Source organism: Antechinus flavipes, chromosome 3 (assembly GCF_016432865.1).
Source record: "Antechinus flavipes isolate AdamAnt ecotype Samford, QLD, Australia chromosome 3, AdamAnt_v2, whole genome shotgun sequence".
NCBI classification, from domain to species: Eukaryota; Metazoa; Chordata; class Mammalia; order Dasyuromorphia; family Dasyuridae; genus Antechinus; species Antechinus flavipes.
In genome coordinates this window covers 468,057,108-468,080,098 of record NC_067400.1, presented here as the reverse complement: position 1 = coordinate 468,080,098, position 22,991 = coordinate 468,057,108, and the positions used below count along the sequence as shown (strand labels likewise).

Sequence of the window (22,991 nt, the reverse complement as noted above, 5' to 3'; positions counted from 1 at the left end):
AAGCCAATGGGCCACAATAGAAAAAGAGCTGAACTGCCAATCAGTACTCCTGGCTGCTGTCTGCTACCAGCCAGATGTATGATCTTGGGTAGGTTTACAAAAGATGTTAGAGCCTTTTCTTATAACAAAATTCTATTATTCTAGTTCAATGGCTGTCAAACTTTAGTAGAACCCTTCAGTAAAATCCTCTAAAATTATAGTTTTTAATGCCTCCTAACAAATGACATAAGGGTCATTAAAACAAAATCTCAAATGGGGTATTTCATGGTTCAAGAAAGGTTCTTCTATTCTATTCTCTTCATATTGCAGATGGGGAAACTGAGGCTCAGAAATAAAATAACAATAATAGCTGATCCATATATATTTAGTGCTTTAGAGTTTGCAGAGTGCTTTACAAATGTTACCTCATTTTATTCTCATAGCAACCATGGAAAGTAGATGCTATTAGTAATCTCCATTTTATAGACAAAAAAAACATAAGCAGAGATTAAGTGACTTGCCCAGGGTCACACTGCTAGTAACTGTTTGAAGCTAAATTTGAACTCAGATCTTCTAGGGGTCTCTCTACTGGACCTCCAGTTGTATGTATTGCTTCATATCATGCATCGTACCATAATATTAATCAAAGTGCTCTTATGGCTACCCCAGTTCTAGATCATCTTTCAAATTTTACTTCTGATGTTATTTGTGTGATTATAGGAAAGTCACTGGGTCCCAGTTTCTCATCTGTAAAACAAAGGGATTATATTAAGTATTCTTCTCTCCTCTTTTTTCCTTTTACATGAACTGAATTTATCCTACTTGCTTTCTGTGGACATTTCTTATTGTCAGTGATGACATTTTGATTTTTGAAAACACCTAACTTCCATTGCATATATCCTCCCAAGAAACAGATCTGCTGCACTTGGCCAGCATGTTTCAGTGGAAGTGAAAACAACATAATCTAATCAGATATTTAGTCCTGATAGAATATACTACAAATATGGCTTGCTTCATAGATGAAATGTGTTTCAGAAAAATTTCCTGTGAAACAAATCATATTTTTTCATTGATTTCCATTATAAAATTAAAGAAATGTTCCCTTGGAGAAAGAAATTCCTAAACAGATCTAGATAAGGTGAGGAAAGAGAGGCTGGTCTAAGAGCTAGGAAGTCTTCAGTTTTAATCTTACCTTTAGGGTCATCTAGATCATACAGTGGATAGAGCACTGACCCTGGAGTCAAAAGGAACTGAGTTCAAATTTGGCCTCAGACACTTGATATTTATTAGCTTGTGTGACCCTGGGCAAGTCACTTAACTCCAATTGCCTCACCCAATCAGTAAATCCTATAATGACATATAATACTTCGTATGTGTATGCATGACACTAGGAAAGTCATTTAACTTATCAACACTCTAGCATGGGCAATTTTCTAAGACTCTGAATTGCAGAAAAAGTGTCAACATGCATTATGACAGGGGAATTTCATCATCTGGGTGTTTCCTATATAAATGAAATTACAGGTCCAGTCCCTCTCTTGTTGGGGGTAATTGTCAGCATCACTCTACTCAATAAACATTTATTTTAAGCATTTGCTATGTGCAAGGTACTCTGCTGGAAGCTTAAGAAAGAAAACCCCCCCACCATTCCTGGCCTCAAGGAGTTGACAATCTAGGATACTTTCAGAATTTTTTAGATGCTTTCAAGCTCCAGGACCTTCTCTCTATTGTCATTATCCCCTTCCCCTGAACTCTTTTATAAGCAATTTTTCTAAGCCCGGAAATCCCTGACTTCATTTTCACAGCTCCTAAGACTTAGTTCACACCCTTTTCCTTTTGCTGGGTATTTGAGAAGTCTAATAGAACCAGACTGTAACATCACACTTCTAATCTAACATATTATGTATTCCAGTTCCCCAAAATTCAAGTTTAAGGTTTCAGGCTCTATGTCCCAGATTAATTCCTTAGTTTGGATTCTAGTTCTGGCTGCCACGTAATAGATGGCAAATTACTCAAACTTTTGGTGCCTTTGGATCTTAACTTGTAAAATAAATGTTCTTCCCATCCCTGACTCATGATGCTATTGTGAAGCTGAGATGAGGGAATCAAGGCAGACATACTTTGAGAAGGTAAAATTATTATACAAATATATAATTCTGTAATCCTTTTGGTAGACTCGAAGCTATTAGTTTATAGTATGGTATGATATGATATGAGATGGAATAGTATAGTATAGCTAGTATAATGTAAAATATATAGTATTATATAATATAGTACAGTGTAGCATAATATAGCATAGTATAATATAGAAGAGTATAGTAGCATAGGATAGCATATGTAGTGTAGCATAATATAGTATAGTATAGCATAGTGTGGAAAGAACATTGGGAATACAAAATTCAGGGAATATTCCAATGTTCCATTGTAAAGTATTATTCAAGGCAATATTTAAATATCATACACTTTTCATGGAAATCACATATATTGTTGCTACTGATGGAATTATTGAAGCCAATGTTGATTTTTTCCCATTTGTCCCTTGAACTCAATGTGCTGGAGTCTCATGAGGAAAATAATGTGAGTTCAATTGCCATTGTGCCTTGGCAACCAGTATGGACATATTTCCATTTATAGCTGCACAATAATGGTATGGATAATAACCTGTGAGTTTATCTAAAAGTATCTAACACTTAAAGAGGAATCTTTTACCCTAGAAGAAAGGAAAGGAAACCCAAACTTATATGTATGTATATGCACACACACACACACACACACACACACACACATATATATAAACATCATATATATGTATATACATCATATATATATATTTGCGAAACAGTATGGCTTAGTGGATAATATTTCAGGCTTGAAATCTGGAAGACTTGGTTTCAAAATCATTTACTAATTGTAGGACCATGAATAAATAACTTGATCTCTCTGTAGCATAGTCAGTTCTCTAATACTTATTTGTTGTTACTGATGAGATTTCAGAACCTTAATACATGTATGTATGTATAGATATACATATATGTCTATTTCATAAGATCATTGATTTAGAGCTGAAAGGACTTTACAGATCATTGAGTTTTGCCCCTTTATTTACAGAAAAAGGAAACTGAGTTACAGATAGGTTGTGACTTGTCCCAGCTCCCAGAATCTCTGTCCTCCAAATATAGAGCCCTTTTCTATTTGCTTTGCTGCCTCCCTATCATGTAGTTTTCAGTTATTCATAGCCACTGAGAAATCACTTCTACAGCTCTAACTTCAAAACAAAAGGGACAAATGAGATGAAGTCTCAAGATTTTTTTTTTTTTTTTTTTGGTTTGCAGTCAATTCTTGATTATCCACCTGTGGATAAACCATTGCATGGCTTATCAGTGGCACAGTTTTAATCCTGGTTTAGCTTACCCCTGCCATCCAGTTTTCTTCTGGGCTGTCTGCCCTGCCATCAGTTGGTGTGTGCTCAGGGAATGCAAATTCATTTTAATATTGGCCTTAGCCAAACCTCATTAAGAAGGTAAATTTGCTGTTGCTGCAAAAAAACAAACAAAAAAACACACCACACAAAAACCATCATATGAAGCATTACAAAGAAATGTGTATATGTATTTGTTGTTTTGGAGGGTTATCTGAGATTATACATTCATATGGACAATGTCCTCTGCCATTAGGATGGATAATCAAGAGTTCACTATATTAGGTTTTATTTCTTCATTTCTTGGTAGAGTCTATTCCTATAAGTTCTTTTTTAAATGGCCACTTTATGACAAACCTATACAATATTGTTTAATGATGATTCAATCTATAGCTTATCCTTATTTGTAAAATACCTTTGTAACTTTAAAAAATAATGCAATCTTTTAGAGGTGCAAAGTTAAATTTATTTTTGGTATGGGTTAAGTAAGGGTTAAGTGAGCACAGTTCTGGGGTATTGGAGAAAAGTATGGAGAAAGCATGGCCTTGGGGAGAGAAGAATACCACTGTGTGGGAAAAACAAGGACCACAGAAAGGAAGAGGGGAGGCTGCATCAATGGAACTTTGACACATTCTGTAGCTGGTTAGTACAGAAGCTCCTCTGAAAAATGATTCTGAGGCCCCTGGCTCTATTTAGTAGGATGCAGTGGAGGTTGGGAGGCAGGGTTCTAGATATGTCTAACTAATCACAGCTTTGGGATCCCTCTAGACTTCCCTCTGCCCTTGCTAGGCAATCATCAGACATTTTGCTCAATTGTCTTTGAGGAAACATGCATGGGTTTTCTCTTGTCCAAGGAGTGGAGATCCTGTGGCCTGAACCTGAGCCATGTACAGCATTTCCCTGGAACTAGCTTCAGGAAGGTCATGTCCCTTGGTGATCTGCATCTTCTTTCACTCCATAGCCAAGGTCCTCCTCAGACTTGAGGTTTGGGTTGCATTTATGGAAAGGCAGCGACAATAGCAGGCAGATGATGAGAGAGCCTGGAGTGCTAGGTCTCACTGGCATGCTTAACTTGAATGGAAGCATTGGTGAAATGCTATCTATGTGTACTAACTTCTGGAACTCTGCCCAAGGGCTTAGCTGTTCTATCTAAATTTCACCTGGATCTCCATTCAACTCCGTGGAATGAGATTTCTTCACTTTAGGTAGGAAGTTAGATACCCTGGTACTCTGCAACAGGGACTCCTCTGGGACTCACTTCCATTCTAAATTTTCCCAAGCAAAAATGCCCAGAGATCGGGAAACAAGCTCCTCTCTTCTCTGATCTTATTAGAGACATAATTCTGATCATGAAATGCAAAAACTATGTACACCAGAGTCCTAGTTTCAGTGGCCAATAATACACACTAAGAGAATTCTGTGTCTCTCCCTTCCTTGCTTGTTATCTTTCCCTAATTTTCTCGTTTGGTGCAACCTTCAGGTACCTCTTTGATTGTTTCTATTGGCTGGACCAGCTTGTGGGTACCTCAAAGATACTGCCACTGACAATCTTGTTGCCAGAGCCCTCACTATCTTTAATTCTAATTCCTATCCAGGGCCCTGGGACCCAGAGCCCACTTCCTTTCTGCTCCCATCCAAAACTGCTTCTGGCTAATACCTTTTTTTTCCACTTAGAATTTTTCAAGGGAAAGAAGAAAGCCCACCTTGACCACCACTCGCCTCTTCTCTGAGGCTTGTAGTCCCCATTCCCAACATGGCCACTGTGGAAAATTGCATCTAACTCTAGCAATGAATGGGAGAAGTGAGGCACTCCCTCTGGGCTTGGACCTCCCCTCCATTCTTTCCGGCCAGTTTTTACTTGGGGGACTCTTCCTGTGCAATTCACTTCTCCCAATACTCTTGAATTGAAGAGTCTGAGCAAATCTACATGCTTACCTACCAAACATGGAACACAGGTGTACAATTCCCTTTCCCCCACGGAACATCCTGAGGCACACATGTATACTGACTCAAATATTTTCAGTTTGCTTATGTGTAAATAGACACACACGCACATACACACACACACACACACACACACACACACACACACACACACCCTACCAACTATTTTCTCCATATCAAGCAGGTTAAAAAGCAATTGGGCTTAAGTGGTGCCCCCAGCCACCCTAGAGCACCTCTGAGAGCAGTCAAGGGCATTAACCCTTCCAACTTCCTTTAAACTACTTTCCCTCTTTTTAAGAGAAGGACGTATAAAGCACAGTAGCAGAAGAGCTTTAACAACCAGAATGGGTTCTTAAAGTTAGAAATGGACCTTCACCTTGAGCGACCCAAAGGGTAAATGTCTTTGTCTAGTGTGGCTGGAAGAGGGAGACGTAGCGGATTCTGGATATGTTCAATTAACAGTTACCACCTTGCAGGATCTCAGGGAAATGTCACAATTCCTATCTTCCATGGTACCAAGGGATAGGGTAGTGAAATTGTCAAACCATAGAACACAACAGCAAAACAGAACATTTTTTATCATGCTATATAATTATGCCATGCAAGCCAGCGACGCTTCCAGTCGTGGCACATTAACTTGTAGAGCTGTACAACACCCCACCAGACCAACTGAAGGGTGTGTTCCAACAATACACGGCTTCACAAACCGTCTCCATGCTGTGCGATGTGCTCATACTGCCCAGTCCTTGAGTTCTCCCATATTCTGAGTGCCCCATGTCACAAACAACTCTTGGCAATATCCTTCCCCCGATTACACGGTGCAGACAATAGGTTAGTAAAGAAATCTATTCCAAAGGCCTGTTTCAAGGAAACTTCTAATGCCTTTTCTCCAAAAAGTCACCCTAACTTCATTCAGAACTGAACTCAGTAATTAGGGACTAAGATCTTTGCACTCACTGGATCTGAAAGCTGTGTGTATGTGTGTGTGTACAGGGGAGTCTCTTGACCTTAGTTACTTTGTGCTAGGCTGTCACCTCTATTCCCTGGCAATGATGGGTCCTGTGACTTCCTCTCCTCTTCCTTCCTCTGTCTCCCAGCTGCTATTTTTAAAGTTGTACTCTGACTTTGGAGAGCAGGGGGCCCAGGGACCTTAGATTTGAAGAGACCTGGGGGTGGTGGTGGAATGAGCTGTAAATTAGAGTCACTAGCTTCCTCCTTCCTATCCCATAAGCAATCACAGACTCTTGGAAATCTCAGCAGACCATTCTCCTTTCTTCTCCACCATTCTCTACCAGGATCCTTGAGAGCTGGAGCCCCTCAGATTTTTTTCCCCAACAGAGAAGTTAGCTCACATAAGGATGAATGGGGAAACCAATGGCTGATGGTGGTGGAAGCAAGAATGGAGCAAAGGGGCTCACATCGCCCCCTGATTTCTCTATTTCCTTATATCCCTAGTGGAGAACCTGATAGTAAATGACTTGTTTAGGGATTGGGAAGAAGGGGTAGATGGCCCATTAGCCTGGGACAGTTTGTAGGAATCTGGTGAGTAGGTTTCAGCTCTCTGTCTTCCTCCTCTCCCTCCCGCCCCCCTTTCCCAGCAACTGAAAGCCTTTCTCCTTTTTCAGCTGGAACTGCTGTGTTTTGTTTAGGGGTTTCTTCTTGTAGGAAACCTCACAGCCACGCACTATCACCATTTCCAGGGCAGCGCCTTCCCCAACCGGAGACCCCCAGCCCCACCCCCCTCCGATGCTTCCCTAGCCTGGTTTGACAGCCTCAGCTCCCGGGGTGGGGGAGTGTGTGGGGAGCCTGCCCTTCCCCCTCCTCACACAGGGACGGACATGGGATGGGTACTGATAGAGATGCATAAAGGGGCTCTGTACGGCGGCGGTGGCGGCGGCGAGCCGAAGGAGTGCAAGGGGGAGAGCCCTGAGCAGCGGGCGGGGATGGAGAGGACGCAGGAACGGGGGGGACCGGGAAGGGAGGGTTAAGAAAGGGGGAGAGTTACCTGGCTTCGCGAGTCTGAATCCTCCCCGGCTCGCTCCAGCTCCATCGCGCAGTTCCCTCCAGCCCTTAATCCCCAGACGCGGCACCCCGCTGGTGCTGCCCGGGGCCCGGGCGCTGGGCTCCCTCGCTTCCCTGCTTCGGTACGCTCGGGCTCCGGGCCACCGGGGGCCACTTCATAGCCGCCGCCGCCGCCGCCGCCGCTGCCTTCCCCGCCGCCTCGTTCCCCTCTGGCAGCACGGCAGCCCGCGGACCCCGGCCCCGCCACCCCCGGCTCCGGTTCTGCTCGCCTCTCCTCCGGCTCTTGCGCTCAGACCCCGGCACCCCCGCGCCTCCCCAAGCACAGCGCCGGCCAGAGTCTGGAGGAAGCTGGGCTGAGGATGCAGAGCAGGAGCCGGCGGGCGACAAGGAGCGGGGACCAGGAAGAGAAGGGGGCCGGAGGGAGAGAGGGGGAGGAAAGAGGAGGGGGAGGAGGAAGGAGAGAAAGATGAGGAGGAGGAGGAAGAGGAGAAAGAGGAGGAGGAAAAGGAGGAGGAAGACTGGGGTGCTAGAGCCCGGAGCCGGAGCGGAGAATCACATCAGTGGCGGCGGATGCGCCCGTGCCTCCAGCAGCACTGACAGCTCCTCTTCTCCCTGCCTCCTCTTCCCCCTCCCTCCCGCCCCATCCATCCCCCTCTCCCCCCTCCCCACCTCCGAGAGGGAGCTGCCAGCGGGACCTGCACTGCTAATGGTCTGTACCAACCTCGCCAGCTGAGGCGGGGGGCCCTCCCTGCGACGGGCGGAGGAGAGAGGGAGGGAGGAGCGGCGAGGAAAGGTCCCCTCGTGGGCTTGGTATCTACTCCCCCCTCCCCCAGCACCCTCTTCCCCACCACCCCAACCTCTTGGATTCCCACGGCGCGGATCGAGGATGGATGCCTTGGGGAGGGGGCTGCAGGCCCGGGGAAGGGGCCTTGGGCATCTCGCTCTCGCTCCTCTAGAGTTAAATCCGGCCGGGATGCCCGCTGCCACCCCCTACCCCCACCCGAGCCTTTCTTGGCTCTCAGCTCAGCAGCTTCGCTTGTCAAAGGGTGATTGTTTCCGGGCTGGGATGGGTGTGCGTGGAAGAGAGGGAGGGAGGTTGAGAAGAGCCAGAGAGGTTCAGAAGGAGAGAGGCAGAGCTGGAGGTGGCCCTGAAGGGAGATCCGGTCACTCTTCCCACCCCAAGTTTGGACCGCAGCTCCTGTTCTGGGCATGACTTTTACCCCAAGATCTCTTGGTGGGGGAGAGGGGGTTCAGTTAAAAGTGTATGTGTACGCATTTAGGATTTGCGAAGTCTAACACGAGTCAAAGTGGGGACTCCTACTTGTGCCATTCGGTATTTACCTTTCCTCTGAAGGCACTGATGAGCTTGAGATCAGAAATATCTTCCCCTGTCTCCAATAGTTTGAATAAAGGTGGGGTCAGAAGGCAGTAGGATGTTGGCTACTGAACTTGTTCCCCCGACTCTGTATCCAAGATTTTCCAAGGTGAAGAGAACCGGGCTAACCTTAGAAGGATCCGAGTGTTTGTTTCTATGTTGGGGCTCTAGGGCTTTTATGAGGCCTTGGTGGCGACAAATTAAGATCTTAAGAAATTAAGATTTGCATCACCAATTAGGATTTTAAGAAATTAAGATTTGATAGAGGAGGCCATGAAGTCTGGAATTAAGGAATATGAGTACAGATTTTCAGATACAAGAGCCCACTATACTAGAGTCCATGTAGGTATGTTTGCAGTATGATAAGTATGTGTGTGTGTGTGTGGGAGAAGGGAGTACACAAATGTGAATGTGTGTCTGCATTCATGTATTCATAGGTAAGATTTTCTGAAGTCCTGTGGAGCTAAGGATGTTTTAAAATGCTTTTAGTGAAATTCTAGAATGCTCAGAAGAAAATTTTTGTGCACGTTTTGAATAGCCTTCAATGCAAAGGCTACTCCGCTGTTGGCACTTGGCTTGTAAGCAGCTATGCCCATTGCATCCACATCCCTTGGGTAAGACCAAGTCTCTAGTATATTGTGTGATGGAGATATTTCTTGATGGAACAGAGTGAACAAGGCTCCTGCTTTATCCTGGGCTGCTGCTAGCTCCCTGTGTTCAGGTGATACTAAATCAGGGCATCATTTCCCAATAAATGCTTTCTGTAATTTTGGTAGAGCTGATGGTCTTTATCCACTAATCATCTGCATCCCTACCCCATAACCTCATATACACAACACCTGTGACCCAGTACCAAGCCCAGGAATTAATGGCTGTCTGCTTGCAGCTCAGAGTGGAGGAAGATCCCAGGCAGATGAAATTTCTAAATCAGATAAAATCTTAAATGAGAAAGAAAGAAGACTTAGAAGACCATCCAGTCCTTTCTGTTATCTTACACCACTGTCCTCCAGATGCCACCAAAGGGGAGGATGTTTAAACGCTGCAATATTTAACAACTTTCATAGTCAGGAGGCTTTTTTTTTTTTTAATGTTAAGTTAAATTTTTTTCTGCTGGAATTTAAATCCATTTTCATTTTGATATTTAGTGATGAAGTGTACTGGGGCATACTATCTACAAGACAAAACTTCAAAACTTCAGGTTGTAATAGTTATTTCTTTTCTGGGTAATTAGGTGGTGCAATAAAATGACTGCCCTGGGTTCAGGAGGAAATGAGTTCAAATTCATCCTAGATACTTGCTAGCTGTGTGACTCAGGGCAAGTCACTTCACCCTGTTTGCCTCAATTTCCTCAACTATAAACTGAACTGGAAAAGGAAGTGGCAAACAACTCTAATATTTTTGCCAAGAAAACTCCAAATGGAATCATAGAGAGTCAGATACAACTGAATAACAACATTTCTTCCCTTTAGTCATAACTAGATGTACCTATATACTTCCCTGCTCCAGTCTTTTCTCCAAACTGAATAATCTAGATTCCTTGTTTATCAAACATATCTCCCTTTTTTTTCTGATAAATTACACCATAAATCAGTCCTAGGCTTTAAGGAGGGCAGACATAGTATAGTGATAAAAGTGGGTAGAACAAGGTTCTTAGAGGGGATCTGTAATAACCTATCCAGATTTCACAGCCTGTCTCTCAATCCCATTTGAATACAAAGATCCATTATGTCTCACCTGCCATCATTACCAGCCACATCTGAGCCAGGTCAGGTAACAGAGATGTCATTGCAATATTGCCATAATGGTAATTATGTTTTTTGTTGATTTCTGTATGTGTATATGATTCTCTAAGCTCCTAAATCCTACAAGAATCTATCCTTTGTCGATAAATTCCCTGAAGATCATGCTTTCTTACTTCTGTTCTCCCATAGTAGGACTTACGAAACTGAAGGTATAGTGAAAAAAGAATAGGGATGGGAAGAGTTTCAAGTAATAATAGGTAGGATTTACATAGAGCTTTAAGTTTTGCAAATTATTTTCATATAATAATAACAGCTAACATTCATATAAGCAAAATGCTTTATCTTGTCTTATTTTTATCCTCATACTGAGAAATAGGTGCTATTACTATGTCACTTTTACACTTGAGGAAACTGAGACAGAGAGAGGTTAAGTGCTTTGCCTAGGGTCACAGTGTTAGTAAGTGTTTGAGATCCATTGCACCACCTAGCCACCTCAGACCTGTCACTAAAGTGATTCCTCTAGGTCAAGGATTCATCCTATGTAAAAAAGACAGAATTTGACTAAATGTCGTATAACACTTCCAAGTCTGATATTCTTGTGATTTTGTAGATATTTCCTAGATAGTAAAAGTTGTTGGGAGGAGAATTTTGGTTTTATTTTTAGCTAATGGGAATTTGTATGTGATAGAACAAGAAAGGATACATAACTCTCATGCACACACCACCCCTTGTCCTTATAATAACAATAATAATCATGAAATCCCTATTCTAGGGACACATCCTACAATTTAGCTCCAGGCTCTGTTTATGGCCTATTTCTTATTTTAAATATTAATTTTTAGCGCCAACTTAAAACAATAATGTAGAATTAAAATCAAAATGAAGAGGCCCTCTTACTAAAACTGGAATGGTCCATCAAAAAAAGGCCTCCCAGGCAGATTAACTGCAAGCCCAGCTCACACAAAGCTCCACCCCACCTACATAATTTCCTCTCTCATTCCATCTCCTCCATTCACCAGATTCATGTTGAACAGTCAAGACCGCCCCCTCCCCCTTAATCCCACCCTCACTCTCCACTGTTGTGCTTTCACAGGCTCACCCTATGCCAGGGGAGCTCTCAAGGAATTGTCCACCCCACAGCTGGATGTTCTGCCTTCCCAGCCAGATTTCTCAGGTGACAGAACCTTGTCCCCAGATCCCACCATCTCACCTGCTGGGTGTATTTGGCCTTCCATATTCTTCCCTTTAAAACCTGCTCCTAAAGTCCAACACAAGAAATGCTTAATATGAAAACCTATAACCTTCTCTCCTTGTATGAGCATTCATGTGTTTATTGTGTAGTTAAGCAGGGACAAGATCTTGGCCTTCCAGTTTGCTCCAAGCTCTGCTTCTATAATCCGAATCCCAGAAGGGCCCCATAAAACCATCATCTGCAATGCAAAATCCTCAAAGCATATGGGAGGGTCTATAGATTTTTTCCAAATCACCTGTGCCCTAATTTAATATGAATAACAATTAGTTTACTCTTATCAGTTAATTGTTCCCCTTGTGGATTCCTACTGCCTAGGCCTACGATTCAGTAGCAGCTTTTGTCTGTTCCTGACTTGTAATTATGCTTCTCATCTTCGCCAGCCTCTCCTTCTGCCTTAACCACCCAAGCAAAATGACTTGGGGTGGTGCTGGGAAAAAAGAAGGAGGAGCCCCCTCTTCCACCTTAGTCCCAGACTCCCACCCTCTTATTATCTTTCCAATAGGCCAGTCAGCGCATGGAGTGCCAAGTGATCGTTAAGGATTGCCTGCAAGTCCCTGAACACTAATTTTTTCCTCCACACAGTCCCAGAAATTTTGTGAATAGAGAATATCAATTTGAATATTTGGATATCAATAGAGGATGTCAATTTAAGGTTAATCACTTTCAAGGTCCTTAAAAAATACCAAATGCCTCTCAGAGTATTAACAAAATGCCCGTAGGAATATTAACACATTAACACCTTACTGTGAATTTGTTTATGAGATCACTTTCCTCTGTAAGTGGAGGGATCTGGGGCACTCTGAAAGCACAGAACACCTGGAGAAGGAAGAGGAGGAGGCTTTGAAAGGGGTAAGAATGGTGGTGAATTGATTCTTCTAATGAACTAAAGGCAGGGGCTTATTTCTATAAGTGTACTGTGTCCCTGTTACTGGAAACTTTCAAGGGGTTTCAGAAAACCAGGAATTAAGGAAAAAGAATAATGATTTATTAAGTACCCATATGCTGTGTTTTATAAATATCTTGTTTGAGTCTCACAAATACCCTAGGAGGTGGGTGCTATTATTATCAACATTTTACACATAAACAAATTGAGGATCACCAGATTAATTAACTTGCCCAGGGTCATTCAGCTAGGAAGGATCAGAGGTTACATTGGAATCAGGTCTTCTGGACTCCAGGAACAGCTCTACATGCACTGTGCTGTCTAGGGAAGTATCTCTAGAACTGGAACAGGCAGAAAACATGAGTCATCTTTCCTCAAACTAACTTTTCAAAACTTTTGGCGTTTCCTGGCTTCCCCCCCTTAAAGCCCTTTACCATAAGAAAAGGGAAAAATATTTTCTATCTGGGAGCATCAAGGAAGGCTTTTTGGAAAAAGCAACATCTGAGTTGGGTTTTATAATGTGAATAGGCTATCAAAAGAAAAATATGAAGTGAGGAGGCTCAGAGAAGAGAAAGTTAGGTATAAAGAATAGGAAGAGGAAAATATAGGGTGTTTTGAAGGAATCTAGATGGTTTGGTCAGAATGAAAAGGTGGGGCTGGCTCCAGATTGTGAGGCCAGGCAACCTAACAAATATAATTGCATTTTCTTGCTGCTGATGAAACAACATTAAGAAACATATCAGAGAGAATTATAGCCCAGCAAGACTTTCCCCCTCTGTGTGGTCAGGAACATAGATCACTGTTATTCTGGTTGATACCATCTGTCTTGTTGTCCTTTGCTTTCTTTAGTCAGGGTTTTCTTGGTCTCCCACTACTCCCCTCTGGCTTTCTCAAGTTATCCCCTTTTGATGAGATTCAGCTTCTGTTTTTTTTTTTTTTTTTTTTTTTTTTACTAGAGGACACTTGAGATATACCCCAAAATCATCCATTTTGGCTGAATGATTTCCCAAAGGCAGACTGAGAAGATCACCAGAACCATGGGTGCTGTCTCTGAGGCTCTAGAAAGCCAAGACTCCTATTTTTCTTTTTCTCATGGAAAAATGCAGAAATAACTTCATAGATGCATTTGAATTCCCCTGGAGTGAGGTTCAAGCCACTCAAAATTCCCTCATGGTCCATGTTGATGGTTTAGACTTCCAGCCAACATCAGGATTATTGACAATCACAGAAGCATCAGGGACTGAAATGATGGCCAGAAGATTGGAGTTCTAGGCTTCTATCCCCCTACTAGTGGATTGTTGTGTGACCTTGACCATGCCATTTAATAAAAACTTACTTTTATAGAATATAATTATTCTACATCATCTCATTTAATCTAGCCAACATCCCTGTGGAGAGAGTATGTAAACATTATTATTACCCATTTTAGTGATGAGGAAATGGACCATAAGGCTATGTTATCTGTCCAGAGTCCCATGACAGGACAATCAGTTCTTGAACCTAAGGTTTTCTGGTCCCATGGCTAGTGACATGCTGACACTAGACATCCTTACTCTGTCTTTCACTTCCTCATCTATCAGCTGAGGTTCATAATACCTCATATTGCTGGGAGGGTCAAATGAAATAATAGATGCTTCAAAAGTCATCAAGTGCCATATGAATGACAAGTATTATTATTATCTGTGGGACACCCAAATACTTTCCTACTTTGTCCACATTACTGACATATCAGGTGAGATATAAGAACTTGGGGGTAAGGTTATCTATATAGCTGTCCCTACTTATCTCTGAGTCACTGTCACTCAAATTTGAAATGTACATTAAAAAGCATTTAAGGGATAGTTTTATTGGAAGTTAAAAACCTGGTTGTATTGACCTCTGGAGGTCCTTTCCAGCCTGAGGTTTCTGTAGTTCAAAATCTCTTCACTTTGTGTTCTAGAGCTGGGGGCTATTCAGAGACATCAGAGATGATCAGAGGAACCCACATCAGAGTTGCAGACCTGGACCAGAGAAGGCCCTGTGGTGAGATGAAGGGAAGGAGGGATTATTATAGAAGACTGTCCCAGCAGCTAGTGAAAGGGTTCTTAACCTGAGATCTGAAAAGAGATTTCAGTAGGTCTTTGAACTTAGAGAGGGGAAAATGATATTTTTATTTTCACTAACTCTAACTTAAATTTAGCATTTCTTTCAATTATGAATTTTAAAACCCCATTATTTAGATCCAGGGGCTTCACTAGGTGACCAAAGGGTTCTATGATACAAAAATGGTCAAGAACACTTGATGTAGGCTGGTCTGTTTTCCTCCCTCTCTGAAGGTACTAGGGGCTAATTGCTTTCTGAGGTGGGAGAAGAGGCTTCTGGCTAGAAGAATGCTGTGCAGACAAATTCTAGGCACAGTAAATACAATTCACCTGGCAGTAAACATGAGAACTCTCATTGGAACTGTTTGTTTCTGCTGAAGCTTTTTTTGGGAGGGGCGAGGTGGTAGAGAAGGAGTTTGTTGAAAGGAGGGAAGAGTATAGACCTACACTGACACTGAAGAGACACTTTCATTCTCTGTTGCCAGAGAGTAATTTCTCCTATTTCTCAAAAGCTGAAGAAAGAACAGAGCTCAGAAACAGTGAGATCTGACTCTCTCAGCCACGGCTGGTTTGGCTCCGTAGGTGCCTATACAGAGCATAGCAAACAGCTGCTTCCTTGCCCCTGGGGACCTTGGAGCCCAAGGGAGGCACATAGACATGTGACAAGTCAGCAGAGGAGAACTCAGAACAAATGCCATATTGGCATTATGGAATAAACCAGAGCCTGGGAACAGAAGGGTGTTGGAGGGTAGGGAACAATGGGGAAAGAGGAAAAGAGAGACAAGTATGTTGGGGAGGGAACACTAACCTTCAGACTCTGGATAAAGGAAACTCATCAGGGCTGATGGGACCAAATCTGGGGTCCTGGAGAGGATGGTGTGTGTGTGTGTGTGTGTGTGTGTGTGTGTGTGTGTATGTGATCCCTGAGCCAAGGTGATTGTGCTTGAGATGGATTTTCCTTGTGCCTTGTTCTAGGGGTTTCTGGGAGTAGAGTAGCTTAGGGATATTACAACGAGCATTTTTCCTGATAATTCAATTAGCCCCGTGAGTACTTCCTATTCCTCCAACTCCATCTCTCCTTGAGCCTCAGTCCTATCTTTTTGTTTAAAAAAAAAAAAAGCCAAACATAAAACCCAGAGGTAGCTATACCATCCTGGTGGAAGGCGGGCAGTCTGTGGAAGGGAGGTAATTTGATGGTTGCCTAGTTGCATTTAAGGAGCTGTAAGGTCAGGCCTGCAGTATATGGACTAGAGAATGAGTGTGAACCATACAGAGCCCCTTGGTCCCTACGCTACTGTGTGAGCTCTCCAGCTCTGTTCTTGAAAGTGCATGGTCATTTTGAGCTTTCTAGTCTCTAATCCCTCATTCAGTAATGCAAACACCCTAAATCCCCAATAATGTAGGTTTTACTGTCTCATATATACATATCTATGTTATGGCACCGAGACTGGCTCTGTTGATGAGAGGCATATGCTCCCACATCTGGACACCCAGTGATTTCAGGAATCCGGACAGCATACCTGGGCTTGGCAGGAGAGGGATCTGTGAGACTAAGCTTACCATCTGTGCAAAATCCAATTCTGTGACATTTGGAGGGTGTGTGGGAAAGCTTGTGAGATTGTGTGTGTGTGTGTGTGTGTGTGTGTGTGTGTGTATGTGTGTGTGTATGTGTGTGTATGAAAGAGAGAGAGAGACAGAGAGACAGAGACAGAGAGAAAAACAGAGAGAGACAGAGAGAGACAGAGAGACAGAGAGAGAGAGAGAGAGAGAGACAGAGACAGAGACAGAGAGAGAGAGACAGAGAGAGAGAGAGAGAGAGAGGCAGAGAGAAAAACAGAGAGAGACAGAGAAAGAGAGAGAGAGAGAGAGAGACCAAGAGAGAGAGAGAGAGAAAAACAGAGAGACAGAGACAGAGAGAGACAGAGAGAGAAAGAGAGAGAGAGAGAGACCAAGAGAGAGAGAGAGAGAAAAACAGAGAGACAGAGACAGAGAGAGACAGAGAGAGAAAGAGAGAGAGAGAGAGACCAAGAGAGAGACAGAGAGAAAAACAGAGAGACAGAGACAGAGAGAGACAGAGAGAGAGAGAGAGAGACAGAGAGACAGAGAGAAAAACAGAGAAAGACAGAGAGAGAAAGAGAGAGAGAGAGACCAAGAGAGAGACAGAGAGAAAAACAGAGAGACAGAGACAGAGAGAGAGAGAAAAAGAGACAGAGAGAGAGACAGAGAGATAGAGAGAAAAGTAGAGAGACAGAGACAGAGAGAGACGGGGGGGGGAGGAAGGAAGGAGGGAAAGAGGGAGAGAAGGAAGGAGGGAGAGGGAGAGAGAATGTGTGATTATGTTACTTACTTTGAACAAAACAGGATTTTTATTTAAAGTGACTATAGCCTCCTTTGGCCAGCTTGAAATAAAGAGATGAGGGTGAGGGGGTAGGTGGTTGAGTAGGTTGGAGAACCTAAAAGGGATTTGCTTAGAGCCTGAATTCAATGGTTTATCTCTCAGAAATCACTGTAGAGAGAAGAAGGTAATGGAAGACCTTCTGAAGTCCTGGATTCTTGGTCCCCTAATCCACCTCTTTCCCAGATGTATTAGCATTGCCTTCAGATTACCTATAAGCCTACTTGAATGTAGGAGAGCCCTTTTCTATACTGAGCGGAGCTATGGTGACCTATAGAGACAACTCTAGGATTATATCCAGAAGGACAGGTAGGTAGTTTGTTGTATAGGGTAAAATAATCTTAAACTTAGGTCAGTGATTGGGCTATCATTTATTTATTGTTCAGCCTTAGCCTAGTCAAATTAAATAGCTTACTTGAGCCTCAGTTTCCTCATCTTTAAAATGGGTATAATTTTACTTGCACTATTTACTTTAAAGTGTTGCTGTGAAGATAGAGCTATACTATATCTTCTTGCAAAGTGCTTTGTAAATGTGAACTATTATTTGTCTACCATAATTTTTGAGAAAAAAAGAATCAATATTCTGGATTTGAGTGTTTGGCAAAATTTTGGGTGTCTCAAAATCTACTGCAGGCAAATGATATAAACATGTTTTCAAAGGAGGAAATCCAAGTTACCAACAACCATATAAAATGTTCTAAATCACTAATAATTAATTAAAAGCAAATGAAAGAAATCAAACTTTGAACTCATATCAATCAATTTAAGAAAGATGATCAAAAGAAAAGAGAGACAGAGAGAGAGAGAGAGAGAGAGAGAGAGAGAGAGAGAGACATTGCAGAGGCTATAGGAAAACAGGCATATTGTAGGTGGAGCTATGAATTAGTCTAGCTATTCTGGAATTTGGAATTTGAAAATGTGTTTCCAAAGTCACTAAAATGTACATAACCTCTGACTAGCAATGTTCTTAATAAGCCTATGTATCCCAAAGAAAACAAAGAAAGAGGATTAAGACTCATATGTACAAATATAAATATATAAATATATGTATATAGTGGCTCTTTTTATCATTGCAAAGAAGTGAAATGAAGGGGAATGCCATCTTTTGGGAAACAGCTGGTCAAATGATGGTAATGAATGTGATGTAATACTATTATGCCAAATTTTAGTCAGAATATATCTATGAAACCTTAGAATATCGCTGAGATAGGTGTGACTTGAGATGGTGTATGTGTGAAAAGAGGGAGATTGTAGGTAAAGAGAAAAGGGATTCACTTCTTTTATAGCCTGGAAAATAGTCCCAGAGTTAAAGGATGCTAGCCCAAGGTCAGATAGAAGGTCCTCCACTCCTCCAATAGCCTTTCATTCTGCTTTGTTAGAGGGTTTAGAAGAAATCAGTAACCCCCAGTGGAGAAGCTTATTTTTTTCCTTTCTCTGTCTAGGTGAAGGCTGGAGCCCCATCCATCAGCTCAAATGGTTTTGCTAGGAGTGATGAGTCTCCCTACCTCCCTGAAGGATCCCACAATTAAACAGGCAGGGAAATGTATTTCATGAAATATGCATAGAGTTTTTTTTTTTCCCCTACAAAGCCATTTAAACTTCCTTGAGCCAATGATGGAGTGAATGATGAGATGAGCCATCTCTTACAACACACTATTGGGCTCTGGACATTGATGACCACTGTGGGGCCTCAGGTTGAATATCTGCCAAGACTTGGGGGAGTGGGAGAATTTCCCTAAAGGATAATGGAATTATTTCCCTTAGCCATGAGATTTTTTTTGGCTTCCTTAGGGAGGGGGAAAAAGGCATACTTATTTGTAATGTGAGTATAGCTTCTCTCCTTTACCTTGCCAAGGAGTAAGCACCCGCATACTAGACCTAGACCTTCCCCTTTGTGACCACCTGAGAGTTTCTGCACCCCCTCCCCCGTGTCTTCCCTCAGTGTCAGAGGTGGCACTTGGTAATTGTGCTGTTGGTTTCCGACAGCCCATTCCTGACTCCCATGGCTAATGGCTCCTTGTCAGCATCAGGGTTGGAGTAAATTCTTCATTATTGGAGGGATCTGACATGTAAGAACAACTGGAGTAAATTGATTGTATTTTCCAAATCATCACCCAGCCTCTAATTCTATCTCTGAGACGAGTAATTTGAACCAGAATTAGCTCCTAAATTAAGAATCCAGGCACTTGATGGAGAAGAGAAAAGCAGTCCTATGTGCATCTCAGTGTCCAGGAAGATATTTGGAGAAAAGCTGGGCTCTGAGAGGAGACTTTGAGAAAGGAGATGGAGAAATGAATCGTTGGCAAATGTTGGCAGTTAGGTTTGATGGGGGGTATTTGCTCAACCCTATTGCCAAAATCACGTTTGGTACAGGGGACAATGTCATTACATGAGCAGACAGGTGAATATACTGGGGAAGAGCAGCCTTGTCTATCTTGTGTATAAAAGTTCATGAAATAGATTTTTAATCCAAGATTAACAAGGGTAGATTTGACTCAGAGTGAGAACATTTCATGAAGTCCTAGAATGCATGGAAGGAATCTCAGATATTATCTAGTTTAACCTCTTTATTTAACAGAGTAGGAAACAGATTTGCAGTTTCAAGTAGCTTATCCTAGGTCAACGAACTCAGTGGCAGAGTTTAGACTGGAACCATGTCTCTTGTTTGCCATCTGAATGCTCTTTCCAGGGCACCATGCTGCTTTTAAACACTGATATAGACATACATATGTATATATGCATGTGTATTTGCATATGCATGTATGCAAATACAAAAAGACAAAACATATACAAAGTAATTTGGGGAACGCGAGCAGCTGAGCCTTATGTGGGACGTTGCAGTTGAGCTGAGCTTTAGAGGAAACTACGGATTCTAAGAGATGGAAGGAGCACATTCTGGACCTCTATGGAGATAGGAGATGGATTGTTGCATGCAAGGAACAGCAAATAGTCTTGTTGGGAGGGCATATATGGTAAATGAAAAGAAATAATGTGTGAATAAGCTTGGAAAGATAGGCTGGAGCCCCATTGTTAAATACCAGAGAAAGGATTTTGTATTTTATCCTGGAAACAATGGCGAACCACTGGAATTTTTTTGAGTGGGAGAATGCCATGGTCAAGTCTGTGCTTTAGGAATATCATTTTGGCAGCCATGTGGAGTCTGATAGGGAAAGGGAAAGTCATTTAGGACACTCTTCTAAGTGTACAGGCAAAAAGTGACTGGGTTCTAAACATTGCTGGTGGTCAAGTCAAATTAATGAGCATTTATTAAGTGCCTACCATATGTCAACCATTGTGCCAAATGTCAGGAAGGCACATAAAGGGTTGTGTGCATGAAGAGAAGGAGATAGACACAAGAGATAGTGTAGAATTAAACTAATAATACTCAACAACTGATTAGATATGTGGAATGAGAGAACCTCTTTGTGCTTAGACCAGGTTCCTGCCCATGCTTTTCTACCTCTGCTCAACATTTATTTTGTATGCTATTCATCCTTCATATGTTGCCCTCTACTTACTTCCCAGGTCCCAGCACCCATTTGTTCCCTCGTTTCTCCTTCATTCTGTAATATAACCTCTTCCTTAAATGGGGAAGAACCTGCTAGCCTTATCCAGTATCTCTGTGATTAGATGTCTTAGCTCTTGGGGCAGAGAGAAGCGGGTTTATTTAAGATATCTGAGATATTTATCCACATTTCAATACTGTGATTCAGGTGGCTTTTTCTTGCCCCTTCTGGCCATTTCTGCTACTAGTGAGTTCACAGACCTCCATTCTGTGGAAGGTTCAAAGACCAGCCATCTTCCATTCTCCAGGCTTTGCAAGCCTGATTTAGCTGTCTTCCTGCTTTTCTGTGGTCCCCTTTTATGTTGATTTCCTAAAATATAAGCTTCTTAAGGGCAGGGATTGTCCTTTTTATTTGTGTCACCAGTACTTAACAGCATGTGATACAAAGTGAGCACTTAATAGATGCTTGTAGGGGGTACAGTGGATAATGTTGGACCTGTTGGGAAGACCTGAGTTCAATTTTGGACTTGACTTTTACTAACTGTGTGACTCCAGACTCTAAATAATATAATCTCTTTCTGCCTCAGTTTCCTCAATAATAACAAGGGAATCATGATAGCACCTGTCTCCCAGGGTTATTGTGAGGATCAAATGAGATAATGTATGTAAAGAAACTAAGCATAGTGCCTGGCCCATTGCTGTTGTTCTTAGTTGTGTTTGATTTTTCATGGGGTTTTCTTGATGAAGATTCTGGGGTGGTTTGCCATTTCCTTCTCCAGCTTATTTTACAAATGAGGAATTGAGGCAAATAGGTGAAAGTGACTTGCCTGGAGTCACACAGCTATTATCTGAGGTCAGATTTTAATTTAAGAAAATGTTTTCCTGATTACAAGTTTAGTGCTCTATCCTGTATCCATCCTTCCTTCCTTCCTTCCTTCCTTCCTTCCTTCCTTCCTTCCTTCCTTCCTTCCTTCCTTCCTTCCTTCCTTCCTTCCTTCCTTCCTTCCTTCCTTCCTTCCTTCCTTCCTTCCTTCCTTCCTTCCTTCTTTGCTTCTGTCCTTCCTTCCTTCCTTCCTTCCTTCCTTCCTTCCTTCCTTCCTTCCTTCCTTCCTTCCTATAGTCTATCCATCGTCCTTCTTGACTGACTTATCTATAAGGCTGCATTATAAAGCTTCATATGTTTCCAAGTGTGTTTGTGTATATCTATAATAAAGTCTTAATGAATGAAATACAAAAGTTATCAATAGTAATATTGTTAGGTAGGATAGATGCAGTTTGGCTACAGAGAGTAACAATAGGAGGAACAAGTGATAGCTGCAGATATTTCCTCAAGGGAAGGAAAAATTTCCCTATAATCAGAACTATCCAAAAGTGGAATGGACTGTTTTGGTAGGGGTGTGTGTGTGTGTGTGTGTGTGTGTGTGTGTGTGTGTGTATGTATGTAAAAGACCCCATTGCTTCGGGTCTTTTAACGAAGGCTGGATGATTACTTGTTAGCAATGTGAGAAAAGGGGTTTTTGTTCATGGATGGAATGGAATAGATGACTTTTAAGGAACCGTCCAATCCTGGGATTCTATGAATGGGTAAAGGGATTATTCTTGTACCCAAGCTTGGCTGATTGATTGATTGGTTGGTCTAGGATGCCTTTTGTAGAAAAATTCAACAGGTTTGTGCACGCACGCGTACACACACATACACTCACTCACTCACACACACACACACCACTCACACATACACCCTCTCTTTCTAAAATGAGTCTCTAGACTTGGGTTATAAGTTGGCATTCTGTGGATTTTGCTTTTTTAATCCATCACATTGTTACAGAAGCCTGCTTAATGCTGCTCTCTGAGCTCCGTACAGCTGCAGCTCCTTCAAGAGACCCCCCTCCTACTCCCCCTTCCCCGCTGCCAACCAAGCTTGCATACACAAGATTGCATTTTTCTTTTAGGAAGGATCAAATTGGCCACTTCGGCTCACGCTCAAAGCAGCTGTTTATTTGTTGTTTTCATGTTTTCTACTGTTGTGATGAGGTTTGCTTCCTTTTCTTTTAACTGAATTACGTGGCATTTAGATCTTCCCCATGTGCTTGAGGAAAGCTGGAGCCTGCCTGTCATGGTGCCACAATGGGGAGGGGGGACTTGGAGGGAAGAGAAAGGGAGAGAGAGGAAAAGAGGGAGTGGGATTTCTTTCTCAGGCTACAAAGGAAAAAGCAGAGCAAGGTAATGGGGTACATTAGAGAGAGATGATGTGGGTTCAAATCATATCTTTGACTCTTTTTAGCTGTGTGATCCAAGGCACTTAATCTATCTGGGTCTCAATTTCTTTCTCTATAAAATGAGTAATATATTGTCTCTGAGAGTCCCCAAAAGCACTGGACTCTATGATTCTTTGAAG

The 22,991-nt window shown here is 42.3% G+C and overlaps 1 protein-coding gene across 2 annotated transcripts in view; it reads right to left on the bottom strand.

Annotated features, from left to right (window-relative positions):
- The window catches only part of B3GAT1 (beta-1,3-glucuronyltransferase 1), a 52,824-nt gene extending 45,279 nt beyond the window's left edge, over positions 1-7,545 (bottom strand). For both annotated transcript variants that reach the window (XM_051986637.1, XM_051986636.1), the window contains exon 1: positions 7,347-7,545. The gene's annotated coding sequence lies outside the window, so the exon portion shown is untranslated. The remainder of the gene's footprint in view (positions 1-7,346) is intronic.
- Positions 7,546-22,991: the final 15,446 nt, after the last annotated feature.